The sequence below is a fragment of the Gekko japonicus genome, unplaced genomic scaffold, assembly GCF_001447785.1.
Source record: "Gekko japonicus isolate JY-2015 unplaced genomic scaffold, Gekko_japonicus_V1.1 scaffold1234, whole genome shotgun sequence".
NCBI lineage: Eukaryota > Metazoa > Chordata > Lepidosauria > Squamata > Gekkonidae > Gekko > Gekko japonicus.
Window position 1 is genome coordinate 346,307 of NW_015168685.1, and position 19,426 is coordinate 365,732.

The 19,426-nt window shown below is 48.7% G+C and overlaps 1 pseudogene; it reads left to right on the forward strand.

Annotated features, from left to right (window-relative positions):
* Positions 1–4,143: 4,143 nt before the first annotated feature.
* Positions 4,144–19,426, forward strand: part of LOC107114003 — a 53,927-nt pseudogene continuing 38,644 nt past the window's right edge.

Below are 19,426 nucleotides of genomic sequence, written 5' to 3' on the forward strand. Positions count from 1 at the left end.
AGAAGAAGAAATTGGATTTATACCCCGCCCTTCACTTGGAGTCTCAGAGCGGCTTACAAACTCCTTTCCCTCCCCCTCCCCACAACAGACACCCTGTGAGGTGGGTGGGGCTGAGAGAACTCTGACACAAACTGCTCTTTTTCAAGGACAGCTGTGCCAGAGCTTGTGACTGACCCAAGATCACACCAGCAGGTGCAAGTGGAGGAGTGGGGAATCAAACCCGGTTCTCCCAGATTAGAGTCCGCGCACTTCACCACTATACCAAACTGGCTCTGTTTTGTTTTTTGGTTTTTTGAGCTGTCTCTGTTTTGTTTTTTGGTTTTTTGACTGGAAATAGGAGTTGCTGGGAGGTCCCAATTCAAAACAAGTCTGAGGTACAAGGGAGTTTAAGCCTTTATCTCAGACATTTTCATTTTCATTATGTATGCATTTATACCCAGCTTTTATCCTTAATGGAGACACAAAGCAGTTTAAAATATTGTTCTCCCGTCACCTCCTGTGAGGTAGGTGAGGCTGAGTGAGAGAGTGACTGGCCCAAGATCACCCAGCGAGTTTCCATGACAGAACGAGAATTTGAACCTGGTCCTTCCAGATCCTAGTCTAACACTAACATTTTTAGTCCCTAACATTTTTGAGCCTGCAGGCACCTTTGGAATTCTGACACGGTGAGTGCAGCCACAAAATGGTTACACTATCGGTGGAGCCGCCCACAAAATGGCTGCCACTGCTTACTTTCAGTCATAAAGTGTAGATTCTTGTGCTGTGTTGGCATCTGTTGCCAAAGCAATGTTTTTTTTAAATGTACACAGCCAATCAGAAGCCTTGCTGGGCAAAAGCCCCACCTGGCCCTGCCTACTTTCTAAAACCCTTGGGTACCAGGGAAGGTGTCAGTTGGTGCCATGGTGCCCACACAGGCACCATGTTGAAGGATCCCTTTAACCACTACACCACTGTGGCTCGCAGCCTCCATCTCCCCAACCCTCTCCCTGAGGGTATTTGCCAGTGGGGGAAAATACACAGGTGTTTGTATGCTTTCCACATGGGGCAAATAGTTTGTGTTTGTGTTACTGCAATTGCTGCCATACAAGGGAAAACCATAGAGTTTTCCCTTGTATGGCCGTGGCCCCGCCCCCAGCGTGCCTGGCGTCATAACATCACTTCCCTGTGATGTGCACGCTGGGCGGGGGGATTTCCGCCCCCGGGGGGACTTGGCAGCCCTAGCCCAGTTCCAGACTGGAGCTCTGGGAGCAACTATTTATAATTCATCAATCAGCATAATCTCAGCTCTCCTTCATATCTAATTTAACCCTTTACCATTATGGAAGCTCACAGTCGGTGTTCCCTCTAAAGCTCAGTTACTGTGAGCTAGCTCATAGTTTTTTAGCCTCCGGCTCACACATTTTTGTCCTAGCTGAGGAAGGATGGCTCCACAGCAAACTAATTTCTGCAACAGCCCAATCACTCACAACTTTAATAATGTTGTAATATTGTAGAAATGATTTTAAATGGTTTTAATTGTGTTTTATGTGCATGCTTATGCCTGATTGTGAGCTGCCCTGAGCCCGCGTAGTGGGGAGGGAGGGCTATAAATTGAACTTATAAATAAATAATGCCAGTAGATCACAAAGTAGAATCTTGCTCACAAGACTTCACAGCTTAGAGGGAGCATTGCTCACAGTCTATATTTCTGTGTGTATCCCTACAATCCCAAAATGTGTGAGTATATTAAAGACCCCCTTCTCCCTTTTCTCACCCCATTTCCAAACCTTCTGACCCCTCAGCCCACATTCCCACAGGTTCTACTAAGACCAGTCATGACCAGTCATTGGCATTTTCTGGAAAAAAAACTCCCAGCTCTCACAAACTGAGGTTTCCTGCTTCCCTCCCTTGACTATTTTCCCTTTTAAACAGCAACCTCCTTTGGGGTAAAGGCCTGCCTGCTGCAGCTGATAGAACTCTAGAAGGTTCTATGTACACTGGTGATACTGAATTTTAATTTTATATACACTTATCCTTCAAGGAGTTCAAGGCTGCATCCACAATCCTCTCTCTTCCTGTCACATCCTCCCCACAACATTGTGTACTATAGTATGCTCAGAAATAGTGACTAGCCCAGGGTCAACTTTGTTGTGGAAGGGGGATTTGAAAGTATTGATCCCAGTTATTTTTGATCCACAGAGCTCAGGGCATCATACACAGCTGTCCCACCCCCCACCCCCCGGCCTGTAGCTACAGTGAGGCATCTTGGGGCTAGGCCCCCCCCCAACTTACTAGCAAGGCCCCACAACTTTCCATCCAGTCCAGGGCCCCTGAGCAGCAGCAGGTGCAGGGAAGGAACCAGGTATTCCTTTAATTCAGTTATCCAGTGCCCCCTAAGAATTTTTTTTAAAAAAATCCTGGCTATGGGCCTGTCTCCTCCCCATTTTTGTCCCTATGACAATCTTGTGAGGTAGGTTAGGCTGAGAGATGGTGCCTAGTCTAGGATCGGCTTCATAATGGAAGAAGGATTTGAACCCATCGATCCACTGTTGAGCCTGTTCGTCCTCCATAGAGCTCAGGCACTACTTCTTTGGGTAGTGAAGGGTGGAGTATAAATCCAATCTGCTGCTCCTCCTCCTCCTTCTATATATGATTCTCCCTTTCCCATTTTTCATTACAACCAGGGGTCATTTCGTAGAAAAAGAGCTAGGGGAACTCATTAGCATAACTCATTAGCATATGTCACACCCCCTGACATCAGGGGCCCGGCGGTGGACCTGCAAGGCCAGCAGGAGTGCGAGGAGGCCATGCCAAGGCCCTCCCTGGCCCCAGGCAGGCAGGGGTGGGGAGAGGCAGGGAGGAAGCAACTTACCCTCCCTCTTCTCCTGCCTCCTCCTGGCTGAATGAGGGCTGGAAGTGGGGCGGCCGGAAGCAGGGGGCGGGGCTTCGTCATGTGCCCCGCCCTCTGCACCTCACCCGGGGGAATTCCCCCCCCGAAATGACCTCTGATTACAACACTGTGAGGTAGGTCATGCTAGGAGAGGATCACCCAAAGAGCTTCATCGCCCAGTAGGGATTTCAACTTGGACCAGCACTCTTGACCACTGCAGCACGCTAGATCCCCACAATCTGACATAGGAGCCACTACACTGGCATCATAAATTAGCAAACCAACTCTGTCATACTTAGAACAAGGGTGATGATGAGAGGTTAATTTTTATCACTTGATGGCTTCAAAAAGCTGTGCCTGCTGCACTTATCTAACATGCAGCTAGAATGAATTGAACTTCTGATGCACAGCTCTGACTGGTACAGATCTGTTTCCTCCTCTGCATTTGTCCAGTTGTGCAACACCATGACAGCCATCTTGCTGTAGTGCCTAAAGGGATGGACAAGTTTCTGGGAGACCCAGGTGCAGATCCCTGGTCTGCCATGACGCTGCTAGATGACTCTGGACTAGCCACTCTTTCTCAGTGTAGCCTACCTCACGGGGTTGTTGTGAGGGTACAGTGGAGAAGGAACGGGATGGCTGTAAATTACCCTGAGCACCTTGGAGAAAGGAAAGAATAAACATGTACTAATCGAATAAACAAAGCTGAGGCAGCTGCTGTATTATATACCTCTTCATACTTCAGCCTTCACTGGGTGCAATACACAACTGTGCCTAGAGTTGCCAGCCTCCAGGTGGGGCCTGGGGATCTCCCGCTTTTACCACTGATGGCTGCTTTGAAGGGTGGACTCTATGGCATTGTACTATGCTGAGGCCCCTCCCTTCCCCAAACCACGCCCCCTCCTGGCTCCACCCCCAAAGTCTCCAGGTATTTTCCAACCCAGACTTGGCAACCCTAACTGTGCACTATTTTTAATATTTCTGCCCACCTTCGCGTTATATATTTTCTATTTCGTGAAGGAAGAGTCTATTGGTAATGTTAGTTGTTGTACTTGTAGTTTGGAATGACTGCAGAATGCTCTTAATAAACCAATACATTAATATAACCAACCCCAACCCCAGAGCGCGCTGCCCGAACCAAAACCTCAATCTAAGTGAGGGCAGGCAAGGAGCTTGAGCTTCGTTTACTGCTGCTGAGCATGCCCGAGAGGAACTGAGCATGCTCGGTTGCGTTTGACGGGCGGGGGGATTACTTGCTGAGTTTCTTTTGGGCTTGGTTGGCAGCTGGAATTGCATCCCCCCACCCCCAACTGGTTTGATCTTCCTTCCTTCCTTATTGTTTTGCTGGGAGGGGGCGGGAATGGATGGCGGGGTGGCTGCTGGTGTCGGGGAAGGCGGAGGCTGGGAGCGGCTCTCTTTTGCAGAGGAGCCCGCTGCTTGCCCCGCTGCGCTTTGATGGGGCCTTAGCCACATTCCTGTGTCGCCTGCCCTTTTTCTCCTTTTCATGGGGGCGGGGATTATTGGCCTCTTTCGGCTTCCTTTTGACTTCTCCCCCCCCCCTTTAAAAAAAGGCTGCGTTTCCCTGGGTTTTATTGTGCTTCCAGTGTTATTTAGCTGATCTGGAGCTAAGGGTGAACGAGGAGTTCGAGAAACTCCCTCCCCAACAATAAAATTAATGAAGAGAAGATCAAGGTTTTCTTTTTGCTGAACTCTCGCCTCTGTGGCTCAGTGCCGGGGAGTTACATCTCCTGCCCTTCAGCCATTGAGTTGTATATTGTTTCATATCTGCCCGCTTTTAAATATTTAGGTTTTAAATAATGTTTTAATTGGTGGTTTTATTGGTATGGTTTTCCTCCCTTCAGTTTGTATGCAGCGTCCAGGAGCCCCTGTGTTGGCTGGGCTCAGCAGAGTAAAAATTAGTCTTTTTATTGTGGGGAAGGGGCCATGGCACAGCAGTAGAGCTTCTGCTTGGCATGCAGAAGATCCCAGGCTTAATCCCCAGCATCGCCAGTTAAAAGAACCCGTGGAACATAAGAGCCCTGCTGGGTCAGACCAGAGGCTTAGTGCCTCTGAATGCAGAGGTTCCCCTCAGTCACCACGGCTAGTACTCACTGATAGACTTATCCTCCGTGAATCTATCTAATTCCCTTTTATAAGAACATAAGAAGAACCCTGCTGGACCAGACCAGTGAGAGTCTATCTAGTCCGGCATCCTGTCTCACACAGCGGCCAACCAGTTCCTCTGGAGGGCCAACAAAAGGGCACAGAGGCTAAGGGCTTCCCCTGAGGTTGCCTCCTGACTCTGGGATTCAGGGGTTTAGTGACTCTGTGGAGGTTCCCCTCAGTCACCGTGGTTAGTAACCACTGATAAACGTATCCTGTCCTCCATGAATCTATCTAATCATAACCCTAACCCCCTTTTAAAACTGTTTATTCCTGTGGCCATTGCTACATCCACTAGCAGCGAATTTCACATTTTAGTCGCTCGCTGTGTAAAGTAGGTGATATGAAGACCTCTGCCCGAGACCCCGGAGAGCTGCTGCCAGTCCGAGTGGACAGTACTGACCTTGATGGACTAAGAGTATGAATCAGCAGAAGGCAGCTTCAGTTCTATGTGTGTGTTTATTTAGAAGTAAGCCCCAATGGCTTTTCCAGAATTATGCCGAAGAATGCAGGCATAATCAGCAACCCCACTCGTTTTGACAGCTAAATATGCTGCATTTGTTTGCATTCATCTGTCCCTCCCTTCCTCTCAAGTCCACCCTCACCATGTCTAAATTTACATTGTAAGATCCTTGGGGCAGGGACCACTCTTTGGCTGTGTTACCTAGGTAGTGGTGGTATAAGATGAAACAGTCACAAGAGAGTTGTGTGCCCCTGGAACCTGTCTCCTCATTATTGAGTTGATAAGGAGAATTAAAAAACCTGAGGTTTAGAAAAATGGCCACCAAAAGTGAGAAATGAAAGAGGTTTACTATAGAATTGTAGTCAGTGTGGAGAAAGTAGGTAGCAAGAGCTGTTTTTCCTTCCCCCCTAATGCTAGAACTTGTGGCCACCCAGTGAAATTAATGAGCAATAGACACAGGACAAAGTAACTTGCGGAACTCACTGCCACATGATTTAGTGATGTCCGTTGGCTTTGCTGGTTTTAAAAAGAGATTAGGCAGCATTACATATTTGCAGGAAGAAGAATGGTGAAAATGGACAGTTCCACTTAAGACTGTACGTGGAGGATTGTATTGCTGAATATTCTCTTACGAAACAAAAACAAAACACCTTGAAAATAGAAGACTAGCACAGCAGGGTGGATGTACTTAGTGTTCTATTTCTAGGGAGGCACTGTTTTAGCCCTGGAAGCAAAAGTGATATCTGTCGCTTCCTGCACTTCTAGACAGCCCAATTCCTACCACCTCATTCACATAGATCCAGTGTCTTACCAGCATGTATTGAAAGAGTAGAGGGAAAAGATCTGATTTTGCTTGAACCAGCCTGGTTGCCCGTATAATACGAAATATTATTCTGTATTATTTTATTTAGAGGATTTGTATGCCGCCTCTCCAGAAGCTGCCTGAGATGGCTCACAGTTAAAACAGTTTATAGAAGTGCTAAGAGTGTATTAGAATAACCCTGTCATACTTCCCTAGGCAATGGACTAACCTTCCCTGTGGGTTGCCAGCTCGCTCCATCCAGTCCGAGGTGAAAAAAATGGCTGCCTCAGAGCCATCTCAGGTAGGAGAATTGTGGGTGTTACGGCTGGATGAGAGGGGAGTGAAATGAGGGTAATGAACGGAGTCAAATTTTGGTCAACAGTAACAGAAGCTGCTTATCTCTAGACCCAGAGCCCACTTAAATGTTCGAGCGCTCATGTGGGATGCGGTCCTGCCTTGGAATCATACCATTTAGAATGCGTGGAAGGGGGAAATGCCTTCTGTCATGCTTCCCTGCACATGGAAGAGGAATGTAGCAGAGGGAAACCTGTCATACCATGTGGCGGAGAGAGAGGGTTCTGCCATGTCCAAAGACGGCTGTTTGCATTGATGCCCAGAAAAGCAGTGGTCTTGTTCAGACCAAATGATTCCTGTCCCATAAGGCTTGGAATACTCTTAGGTTTTGGTGTGGGGTTTTTTTGGGGTTTTTTTGTGGTATTCTCCACAACTGCTGAGCCAACCCTGGTGAAATAAGAAACTGTTGTTGTTCCCCAGTTGGGGGTAGAGCAGGGTTCTCCAGCAATGCTCCCTCTAAGCTGTGGAGTCTTGTGGGCAAAAATTCTACTTTGTGAGCTACCGGCATTAAAGTTGTGAGCAAGCGATTTGGCTACTGCAGAAATCCATTTGCTCTGGAGTCATCCTTCCTGAGCTAAGACAAAAGTGTGTGAGCGGGAGGCTAAAAAACTGTGAGCTAGCTCACACTAACTCAGCTTAGAGGGAACATTGTTCTCCAGTATGGTGCCTGGGGTGCCATGTCACATGCCAGGCATCTTTCCTGATGCCCACTGAGTGCTTTTATAAAATTGGTGAGGCACGTGTCCAGCAGGGCTCCTGATGACCCCTGGAGAACCAATTGGCTGCGTGGACTAAAACAATGTCATTTTGGCAGCAGCTGCCACCGCAGTATTGGTTTTATTCTCTCTCACTTCTCTTTCCCAGTGTATTTTCTAAATTACCCGTCTTCTCCCCTGCACTTGGGCTTCCTGCACGTGGCTGGCTCCACCTCCTGTGGCAGCCATTTTGTGGTTGTGCCCACCACCTGGTGTCAGAATTCCAAAAGTGCCCTCCGGCTCAAAAAGGTTGGGGACCCCGAGGTAGAGGCTTAGGGTATCTGAGGCAGAAAGAGATGGAAGGAGCAATCCTAAGTAGGTCTACTCAGAAGTAAGTCCCACGTTTGTAGGGGTGCCAGCCTCCATGTGGGGCCTCGGGATCCCCCAGAATTACAGCTCATCTCCGGACTGCAGTTCCCCTGGAGAAAATGGATGCTTTGGAGGGTGTACTACTGAGGTCCCTGTCCTCCCCAGCCTCCACTCTCAACTCTCCAGGAGTTTCCCGACCTGAAGTTGGCAACCCTTCTCCCCCTCCCCCTCCGGTCACCGGGGTACCTGGAAACCCTAGGAAAGTGTTCTTTGTATTGCAGTCTAATTGGCCTAAAGCCTCCCAGTAAGTTTACTGGTGGAGTGAGATCTGAATTGTGGAATTTCAGCTTAGGGCGGTAGCCACTGTGTTACACTACCTCCCTTTGTGGGTTTAGTTATCTCTTGATTCTTGGGAATATCCCTCCTTTACATTCCTGACTGCGGATCAGGTAGTTCAATGTCTTTTCTGTGGCCAAGTCCTTAATTTTGTTTTCCTGTGGGGGCTGGCACTTGAAGATGTTTCTTTCTTTTAGGGGCTGTTGACCTTTGAGGATGTGGCCATGTACTTCACCGAGGGGCAGTGGGCCATGCTGGATCCCACCCAGAGAGCCCTGTATGTGGATGTCATGCTGGAGAACTATGGGAACATGGTTGCCGCGGGTAAGGATCCCTTTCTTCTTGTTTAGTAGACATTTGAGTGACTTTGCTGGGCCCACAGAATCCAGGAGGTTTAGTTCCTCAGCTCCACGTTGGAAATACCACTTTCCCCTTCCTACTCTGCCAAATATCCCAGCCCCGCTTTCTTCTGTCGTGCAAGGAGGGCTCAGACAACATACTAGTTTATTTATCCCTGCAGCTGACTGAAGGTCAAATTAAGCATAACTGTTTTTTGTGTGTCAATTTTTCTTTCGGAAATATTTCATTTTACTTCATTTATACTCTACCTTTCTCTCCAGTGGAGACCCAAAGTGGCTTACATCATTCTCCTGTTCTCCATTTTTTCCTCACAGCAGCCCTGTGAGGGAAGTTAAGCTGTGTACTCAGGGAATGGCGGTCTATACATTTAAATTATAAATAAATACATACATACATCTAGGCTGCTCTAAGCCAGGGACAGTATACGGATTTCCTTTGTGTGGACCAAAAGTCCCCAGTCTTTTCAAGCCTGTGGGCACCTTTGGAACTCTGCAGCTTACCTTCAGGTACACAGTGAAAATTCTTGTGCTGTGGTGGCAGCCAATGCTCCCTCTGAGAGCTGTGGAGTCCTGTGAGCAAAAATTCTACTCTGCGAGCTACTGGCACTAAAGTCGTGAGCGAGCCATTTGGCTACTGCATGAATTAGTTTGCTCTGGAGCCATCCTTCCTGAGCCAAGACAAAAATGTGTGAGCCGGAGGCTAAAAAACTGTGAGCTAGACCACACTCACTCAGCTTAGAGGGAACACTGGCAGCTGCCACCAAAGCAATGTTTTTTAAAAATCTGCACAGCCAATCAAATCTCCAGTGGCCAATCAGAAGCCTTGCAGGGCAAAAGCCCCACCCACTTCCCAAAAACACTTGGCAGGCACCAGGAAAGGGGCAAGTGGGCACCAGGATTCCCACAGGCACCACCACTTTGGTGACCCATGATGCAGACTAACCTGTTGGGGGTAGCTAGCGGCCGCAGGCAGTGTACCCAAATCTTGAATCTTCCAGTCTGAGATCCTGGTGTCCATGGGTTGAGCAGGAGGAGAAGGAGACAGAAGTCTGACAAGCAGGAGGTACTTCTTAGTTGACCAGACTAAAACAGAAGCCTAAGGTCTGAGCATATGCAGTTGAAACAGATTACTAGGTTAGGCTACGGTCGTGAACTGTTGAGGTCTCCGGTTCAATTCCCGGGGTCTCTACCACGATCAAAATCCTCAAAGCGGTAATCCAAACTTTTGAGTTAAATAAGAACATAACATAAGAACATAAGATACGCCAGTGTTGGATCAGGCCAAAGGTCCATCCAGTCCAACACTCTGTGTCACACAGTGGCCAGAAATACCAGGTGCCATCAGGAGGTCCACCAGTGGGGCCAGGACATTAGAAGCCCTCCCACTGTTGACCCCCCCCCAAGCACCAAGAAGACAGAGCATCACTTGCCCCAGAGCCCCTATCTATACCTTGTGGCTAATAGCCACTGATGGCTACTGATGCCCATATCGACTCAAAAGGAAGATGACCCTGACTGTAAGAGGAGCCCCCCCTTATTATTATTTTTTTTGCCATCAAGTCACAGCTAAGTTATGGTGAACCCCCTAGGGTTTCCAAGGCAAGAGATGTTCAGAGTTGGTTTGCCATGGCCTGCCTCCACACAGCAACCCAGGAATTCCTTGGTGGTCCTCCCATCCCAATTACTGACCAGGGCTTAGCTTCTGAGATCGAGCTAGCCTGGCCTATCCAGGTCAGGAAGACATTGTTATGCACACAGAAAAATATTATTGGACAAAACTTTAACGTGCATGCGAAGACTGAGCGGTCGGGTTAGAACGGATAAAAGGAAGTACCTCTTCACCCAAAGAGTGATGAACACTTGGAATTCACTGCCACAGGAAGTGGTGGCGGCTGCAAGCATGGACGGCTTCAAAAGGGAATTAGATCAGCATATGGAGCAGAGGTCCATCAGTGGCTATTAGCCACAAGGTATAGATAGGGGCTCTGGGGCAAGTGATGCTCTGTCTTCTTGGTGCTTGGGGGGGGGTCAACAGTGGGAGGGCTTCTAATGTCCTGGCCCCACTGGTGGACCTCCTGATGGCACCTGGTATTTCTGGCCCCTGTGTGACACAGAGTGTTGGACTGGATGGGCCTTTGGCCTGATCCAACATTGGCATCTCTTATGTTCTTATGTTCTTAATTCCCCCCTTTTTATGGTATACTTGTGGGGAAAACCTAGTCTCGCGTTTTAGTAAATATTGCAAAGTTCTTCATCCAGTTGGAGGCATGTATGAAAATTTGTTTAAGGGAAAGAAGATCTGTTTAACCCCTCTTGAAGAGGTAGTGGGGTGATTCTAAAGCAGTCTGGACATGCCAGCACGTCTCTTTCGGAGATCAGTTGCAGCCTATAGGATTGGGGTGCTGGTCGTGGTGGGTAAGCTGGAGCTGAAGGGATTTTAGAGTGAGAGGAGCTGCTGGGGATCCAAGAATGTCAACAGACACAGAAATTCCTGGAAGTGGGTGCTGGGGGAAGACATGGCATTCTTTTGGCTCATCGTCTGTTGAAGTCTCAGTGGGCCAGTTTCCCAGCGGTTGCTTCCAGAGGGGAGAGCCTCCCACAGTCTCATAGAATCATAGAGTTGGGAGGGACCATACAGACCATCTAGTCCAACCCCCTGCCCAATGCAGGACCAGCCTAAAGCATCTCTGACAAATATTCATCCAGCGTCTTCTTGAAAGCTGTCAGTGAAGGGGAGCTCACCACCTCCGTAGGCAGCTGATTCCACCTTTGAACCACTCTGACTGTGAAACAGTTTTTCCTAATATCCAGCCAATACCTTTCTGCATGTAATTTAAACCCGTTGCTTCGGGTCCTGTCCTCTGCTGCCAACTGGAACAGCTGCTTGCCCTCCTCCAAATGACAGCCTTTCAAAATATTTAAGGAGAGCAATCATATCCCCTTTCAATCTCCTCTTCTCCAAACTAAACATTCCCAAGGCCCTTAGCCTTTCCTCCTAGGGCTCAGTCAGTCTCCAGACCCCTGATCATCCTCGTCGCTCTCTTCTGCACCCTCTCGATCTTGTCCACATCCTTCTTGACGTGAAGCCTCCAGGACTGCACACACTACTCCAGGTGCGGCCTGACCAAGGCAGTATACAGAGGGGCTATGACCTCCTGCGATTTCGATGCTATGGCTCTTTTAATACAACCCAAGACTGAATTTGCCTTTTTTTGCCACCGCATCACACTGACTGCTCATATTTAGTTTACAGTCCACCCTTACCCCAAGATCTCTTTCGCATACACCACAGAAACGTATCCCCCATCCAGTACTTGTGCTTGACATTTTTGTGGCCCAGATGTAATACTGTGCATTTATCTTTGTTGAATTGCATCCTGTTTGCAACTGCCCCATTCTCCAGAGTATTCAGGTCTTGTTGAATCTTAACTCTCTCTTCTTAAGTGTTTGCTACTCCTCCCAATTTGGTATCATCAGCGCATTTAATGTGTAGCCCTTCTACCCCTTCATCCAGATCATTTATAAAAATATTGAAAAGTACCGGGCCCAAACCCGAGCCCTGCGGGACCCTGCTGGATGGCTCCCTCTGATGAAATGCCATTGACCACTACTCTTTGGGTGCGGTCCTCTAACCAGTTCCCTATCCACCGAACTGTCCTGTAGTCCAGTCCACAGTCTTCCAGTCTCATGGTCCTTAGTATCACAGGACGGCTTCTCTGATGCAGAGGTTTTCAGGTCACGGGCCCCCAGCCTTCCCCCTTTGGCAGTGACGAGATCTGAAGGAGTCCTCCCGTCTCAAGGAAGAGCTCCACCGGAATCACCGGTGGCGTCTTTGTTCCTCTGCCTGCCAGGAATGAAATAGAATTCCTGACTTTCCCTGCTTCTTTTCTTCTGCCCACAGGATTTTCCCTTTCAAAGCCAGCCTTGATCTACTTCCTGGAACGAGGGGAAGTGCTGTGGGAACCTGACCAGCAGCAGCTCCAAGCCAGGGGGATCCTGTCGGGCATCAGCTTAGGTGAGGAACCTGACCAAAAAAATGAAAATCAAGAGAGGGCAGAAGCTTTGCAGTGGTCACCTGAGAATCCTCCCAGTCCGAAGGGAGACATTTGGTGGCAGCGGAGCCAAAAGGAGCTTGTGAGATTGCGCTCTGGTAACCGCCAGATGCCCCCTCTCTCTGGGAGGTCGCCTGGGTGCGCCCTGTGTCATTGCATGGTCTCCAGGAGCAATCCCCCGACTCCTGATAGGTAGCCAAGGTGGCCCCACCCACCCACACCTCTTCAGATATATATCCAGTGGCACCTTTAAGACCAACACAGTTTCAATTCTGGGTGTAAGCTTTCATGTGCATGCACGCTCCTTCAGATACCTGAACCTGAAGAAGTGTGCGTGAACATGGAAGCTCATCTGAGGGACCACCTTTCTCCATATGTTCCCCCAAGGGCACTACGGTCGGGGAGTCGTCATCTCCTGGAAATTCCAGGCCCTAGAGATGTTAAATTTGTGGTGACCAGGACCAGGGCATTTTTGGTGGTGGCTCCTACCTGGTGGAAGGAGATCCGGGCCCTGCGGGACCTTTCTCAGTTCCGCAGGGCCTGCAAGACGGAGCTCTTCCGCCAGACCTTTGAGTAGGGGCCACCGCCACCACTATTCCACCACCGCCTCTATGCACTATCGTATTACCATCATGATTGTCTGGATCCCACTGGTGGGACGAGGCGTCCAGGCATGATTTGGATGACAAGATTTCAAGAAGCTGCCATGGAGGTTAAGATCTACCCATCTTGATTAAACTTGTAAACTTGTACTGTAAACTTGGTACTGTATTTTATTGTAATTTATTGTTTTATATTATGTGTTTTATTGTTATAATCTTGGCACATAGTGCCCCTGTAAGCCGCCCTGAGCCTTCGGGGTAGGGCGGGATATAAATCCAAACATAAATAAAAAAATAAAAAATCTGCAGGATTAAACTTCGTTGATCTCAAAGGTGCCACTGGACTCAACCTTTGTTCTATGCAAAACAGAATTATTCAAGAGGGCTTTTTTGCACAGGTAATACGGCCGTACTGTAACAAAATAGTTCAGAAAGTTGCATTGGTAAATGGACAAGGTCTGTGGCCTATCCTACTGTATTGCTGTTCCTAATAACGATTCTACAAAAACCTAAGTTTCTGACAGTATCTAGCACTTTCTGAAATGTATATTGTTGTATTGACTGATCAATCTTCTGTTTGTTCCCACAAGGAGACGAGCGTGTGAATGAGGAGGAGGAGAAACCTCTTTGGCTAGTAAGTTCTACACCGGAGGACCAAAGCACAACGTCCTTGCCAAGAGCACCGGTGGAAGTTTCCCATTACCAGGAAAATGGAGAAAGCTCTAGTACTTGGCTTGGACCAGAGAGGCAGAAAGGCAGGCAAGGGATTAGAGCCATTCGTAATGGGAAAGGCAACAGCGGTCTTGGTGAAAACAGAGGCCAAAAGCCAAGTTGCAAGAACAGAAGACAGAAGACTCCCACAGAGCCAGGGAGAAATTCTGCTGGAAAAGCAACTGACAGAATCCGAGCTGTACCAAAATCAGAAAAATGTTCAGTCTGCGGGAAGAGGTTTTGTAATAACACTTACCTTGTTATCCACGAGCGGTCTCACACAGGAGAGAAGCCGTACGCGTGCACAGACTGCGGGAGGAGCTTCACTTCGTCCTCCAACCTTCTCTCACACGAGAGAATCCACACAGGAGAGAAACCCTACGAGTGTTCCGAGTGTGGGAGAGGCTTTGTGCGGAATCGAGACCTTCAAGCCCACATAAGGATCCACACTGGCGAGAAGCCGCACATGTGCTCCTACTGTGGGAAGAAGTTCAGGAGCAAAACGCATGTCGTCAGGCATGAAAAAATCCACAGGGATGACAGGCCATTTAAGTGCTCCATGTGTGGGAAGGGATTCCGACTGAGAGAGCACCTCGACGTACACAACAGGACTCACACGGGAGAAAAGCCTTACGAGTGCTCGGTCTGCGGAAGGAGCTTCAATTGCGCGGCAAACTTTCACAGACACAAAAAAACTCACGGAGGCGAGAAGCCGCATAAGTGTCCCGACTGTGGGAAAAGCTTCCGGAATAGCTCAGACCTGAAATCTCACAGGAGAATCCACACCGGCGAGAAACCGTATCAGTGCTCGGAATGTGGGAAGAACTTCCGTTGCAGCTCGAGTCTTATAACGCACAAGAGAACCCACAAAGGGGAAAGACCATACAAATGCCTCGAGTGTGGTAAATGCTTAAGCCAGAAATGGTGCCTTATTAATCACCAGAGAATCCACAGGCATAAATGCTCAGATTGTGGGAAAAGCTTCAGCCAAAGCTCAGCCCTCCAGGTGCACAGAAGAAAACATACCGGCGAGAAACCGTTCAGTTGCTTGCTCTGTGGGAAGTGCTTTGATCGGAGATCGCTGCTGATCATTCACGAAAGGATTCACACGGGCGAGAGGCCGTACGTCTGCTCAGAGTGCGGGAAAAGCTTCATACAGAAGTCCAAGCTGATCCGACATGAAAAAACCCACACAGGGGAGAAACCCTACAGGTGCCCGCACTGCGAGAAGAGCTTCAGTGAAAGAGCAAACCTCGTCCAACACATGAGAATCCACACGGGAGAGAAACCGTACAGATGTTCACACTGCGGGAAATGCTTCAGCCAAAGGTCACACTTCATTGAGCACGAGAGATCTCATCCGGGGGAGAAATCTTACGACTGTTTGGACTGTGGGAAAAGCTTCAGCCATATTTCACGCCTCCTTAAACATCATAGGATCCACACCGGGGAAAGCCCGTACAAATGTGTGGAGTGTGGGAAGTGCTTCGCTGGAAACTCTCACCTGAAATCGCATAAAAGAATCCACTCTGGAGAGAAACCGTACCAGTGTTCAGATTGCGGGAAAAGCTTCAGGCATAACTCAGCCCTTACAGTACATAAGAGAACCCACACAGGAGAGAAACCATTTCAGTGTTTGGACTGCGGGAAAAGCTTCAGCAACAGCTCAGGCCTCACGGCACACAGAAGAACCCACTTGGGAAAGAAGCCATTTCAGTGTTCCAGTTGTGGGAGGAGCTTCATGAAGAGGTCCGGCCTCCTTCAGCACAAGAGGATCCACAGAAGGGGGAAACCGTTCAAATGCTCCTCGTGTGGGAAGGCCTTTGTGTGGAGAGCACATCTCGCCACACACCAGAAAATCCATGCGCAAGGAGCAAAGCATGAGGAGAGACTGGGTTGAAGACACGTCGATTGCAGGGACCGTAGATTATGGGCGGCTGGCAAAAGCTATGCTGGGCTGGGCAGGGTTTGGGAGACTATAAGACACCTGCAGCCCATGCCCCCTCTAAGCTTGTGAGCAAACATTCTGCTTTGTGAGCTACTGGCATTAAAATTGTGAGCGAGCGATTTGGCTACTGCATATAAATTAATTTGCTCTGGAGCCATCCTTCCTGAGCGAAGACAAAAATGTGTGAGCTGGAGGCTAAAAAACTGTGAGCTTAGGGTTGCCAGCCTCCAGGCAGGGCCTGGGGATCTCCGGCTTTTACAACTGATCTCCAGCTGACAGAGATCAGCTCCCCAGGAGAAAATGGCTGCTTTGAAGGGTGGACTCTGTGGGCACTGTCCCATGTGGAGGCCCCTCCCAAACCCCGCCCTCTCCTGGATCCACCCCCAAAGTCTCCCGGTATTTTCCAACCCAGACCTGGCAAACCCTATGTGAGCTAGCTCACACTAACTCAGCTTAGTAGGAACATTGCAGGCCGGTTCCGGGTGTCAGCGGGCCCTGGACAGAGGGCGCCTGGGGCCCCCTCCCATTCCTTTCCTCTGCTTGCCATTGTGCCCCTCACTCACCCCTCCCCACCCACCTGCCTGCATTCTCCCCTCCCCCTCCCCAGCCACCCATCCTTCCCTCCTCCACTTGCTCCTTTTCCAGCCCTCCTAGTGCTTGCCCACCCTTCCCTGCCTGTATTGGGCAGTGCATGCAGCTGGGAGTGTGGGTGGTGAAGGGGCTCACAACAAGCCATGGGGCAGCAGGGGAGCTCAGTGAGTGGGGGATGGTGGCAGTGCCCCCCCCGGAAGATCTGGGCCTTGGCAGCTGCCCCACCTCAGGGGATAATGGTGATGGCGGCCCCACCTGCCGCCCGTGAAGAGCCCTGTCGAAGCTGGAGGGAGGGTGGAGGTTTTTCTCCTGTTGGAAGAGAAGCCCCACCTGCCCAGCGTTGATTGGGTGGCCTGTGTGCCCATCATCGACCAGTTTCCACTCTGCCTTCTGAGAGCCTGACCAAGCGTAGCAAATGATTAGTTTTTGAGTCTGGACACACCCGCGCAGCTAGGATTCTCAGTGTAGCCCTTGTTGTCCCTGCGAATGCAGACGTTTGCAGTGGCAATGGAATGTCCATGCAGCACTTTCCTTGTGTCAGACCCCCGTGGGAGGGGAGGAGCTGTGGCTCACTGGTAGAGTATCTGCTTCGCATGCAGAAGGTCCCAGGTTCAATCCCCAGCATCGCCAGTTAAAAGGACCAGGCAGTAGGCGATGGGAAAGACCTTTGCCTGAGATTCTGGAGATCAGGTTGAGAGAGCCAGCTGTGGTGCAGTGGTTAAGAGCGGCGGACTCTAATCTAGGAGAACCGGGTTTGATTCCCCAATCGCCCACATGCGGCCAGCTGGGTGACCTTGGGTCAGTCACAGTTCTCTCAGAGCTGTTCTCTCAAGAGCAGTTCTGGAAAGAGCTCTCTCAGCCCCACCTGCCTCACAGGGTGTCTGTTGTGGGGAGAGGAAGGGAAGCCGCTCCGAGACCCCTTCGGGTAATGAAAAGCGGGGTATAAAACCAACTCCTCTTCTTTAAGGAGACAATACTGACCGTGATGGACCAGTGGTCTGATTCAGTATAATGCAGCTTCGTGTGTGTGATCCCATGTCACTGTAAGGTTTCCAGGCCCACCCACATGATTTTTGGGAGCTGTTTGGGGGGCGGAGCCTGGGAGTGAAACGTTGAGTGGATAATTTGCGATGCGCAGATGCTCCCAGAAGCAGCACTCCAATTCTGAAGCAAAGGCCAAGCAAGATAAAATAGAGATTGGGTCCATTCCTAGAGTGTCATTGGGTATATGTGTGTCTGATGTCGATTTCTGAGTTTTCACATCAAAGCATCAGTGATGTTGTCGTCCCCTTTCCATTTTTATGTACTTGTTTTTTTCTCTTTTATTTTATTTTTATGATGTTTTGTCTTGTCTGCAGGTTATTGTAATGCATATGAACATTTGTATAATGTAGGTGTTTTCCAAATGGGGACATGCTTGTGTAATTTCCTTGCTGTGGCTGCCAATACATCCAGCAGCAATGGTGCTTCCGTTTAGCTAGTCTCCTTCTCCTGACAGTAGCTTCCCCCTCTCCCACCAGGGCTGTTTCAGTTACTTTTTTAAAAAAAATGGCACTTGAATATTGTTATATAACATTCTGTGTGACCGTTCCCCTAAATTCACCACCTTCATTTTCTTTTCTTAAAAATTAATCCTCTAACCCCTTTTGGTTGTGGAGATGTACCTTTCCCCGTATATTTCCACAATGAAAAGGGCTGGAGGCTTTAAAAAAAAAAAAAATCTGGGAATTCAGAGAGAGCCTAATACACAGATTGTTGTAAGGGGAAGCAGGTGGGGGGGAAGAACTGCTTCCAACAGCATCCAATGTGGCCCACTCCATGTGGAAAAGGATGTAAGAGCTTCCACCCACATTAAGTATCCAGAGTTTTCTTTAATAGACTGGGTAATGTAAAACATAAGCAAAAGTATGTTTCCTCTGCGAAGCTACTTTTTTTTTAATCAATAAAGGTTTGTTCAAGGTTTTCAACATGAAACAATACAAGAATATAACAACAATATGATGAGAAGAGCAAAAGGAATAACAGCAAACATTAGTCAACATTATCTTACTACTAACTACAGTTCACTGATGGGTTAGTAGCTTTAGCCTATATGTTACTCTAAACAATTCTATATTCAGAAACAAAGCCAGTATTTATCATTCGCAAAAGAGGGAACCACTTCCTTTTCTGAGAGAAACTGAATTATTGGAAACCACTTACAGACAAATGGTGTTTGATAATCCTCATTAGTGTGATGTGCTATTTGAAGCTGCTTCTAAAACTGAATGGCAGCGTGTCTCGTCACCCGTAGGAGTTCCTACAGCAAAAAGAAATGGAGAAAGTAAGACTCTCAATGCAGAAGGAACTCGTCTGTGGTTCTGTGTTTTTTTTTAAATCCTTACCTAAGTGTTTGTATTCTGACTTATCCACAGTGGGTTTTGTGGACCCCCCTCTTCCAATCCCTCCATGCCCACCACAGATAGTGTGGCTGAGACCTCCAGCCCATCTCTGCTTCCCTCTGCCCCTCCCAGTCTTTCTGTGCCTCTCGCCAAGGAGCCAACCCCTCTTACCTGGCCCAGCCATTCCCTTTTCGTATTGGTACAAAGGCTTTGTAAATAAATGCAAATAAGTAAAAAAAAAAACCTGCTTTTAACTCTGATTTTGCCAGAAGTGCTCCGGCTACGTATAAAAAGGAAGAAAGTCTTGAATAATTGGAGAAAAGAGCAAGAGCCCAGTAGCACCTTAAAGACGAACAAAATTTGCGGCAGCAGACGAGCTTTCGTGAGCTCATCTCCTGCCACAAATTTTGTTCATCTTTAAAGTGCTACTGGGCTCTTGCTCTTGTCTAGGGGTCATTTCGTAGAAAAAGAGGTGCAGGAGCTTATTAGCATAACTCATTAGCATAACTCATTTGCATATGCCACACCCCCTGACATCACCGGAAGTGTGTCAGAAGGCAACACCCACTGCTCAGGCGCCACTGGACTGTTTTGGATTGCTAGCTATTGGGGGGGGGGATGTGCAGATCTGTCCTCACAGAGGAGGGAGAGCTTGTACCTGAATAAAACCTGGTCTTAAAGGTGCCACTGGACTGTCTTGGACTGGGGGGCCGGGGGGGGGCTCTGCAGCT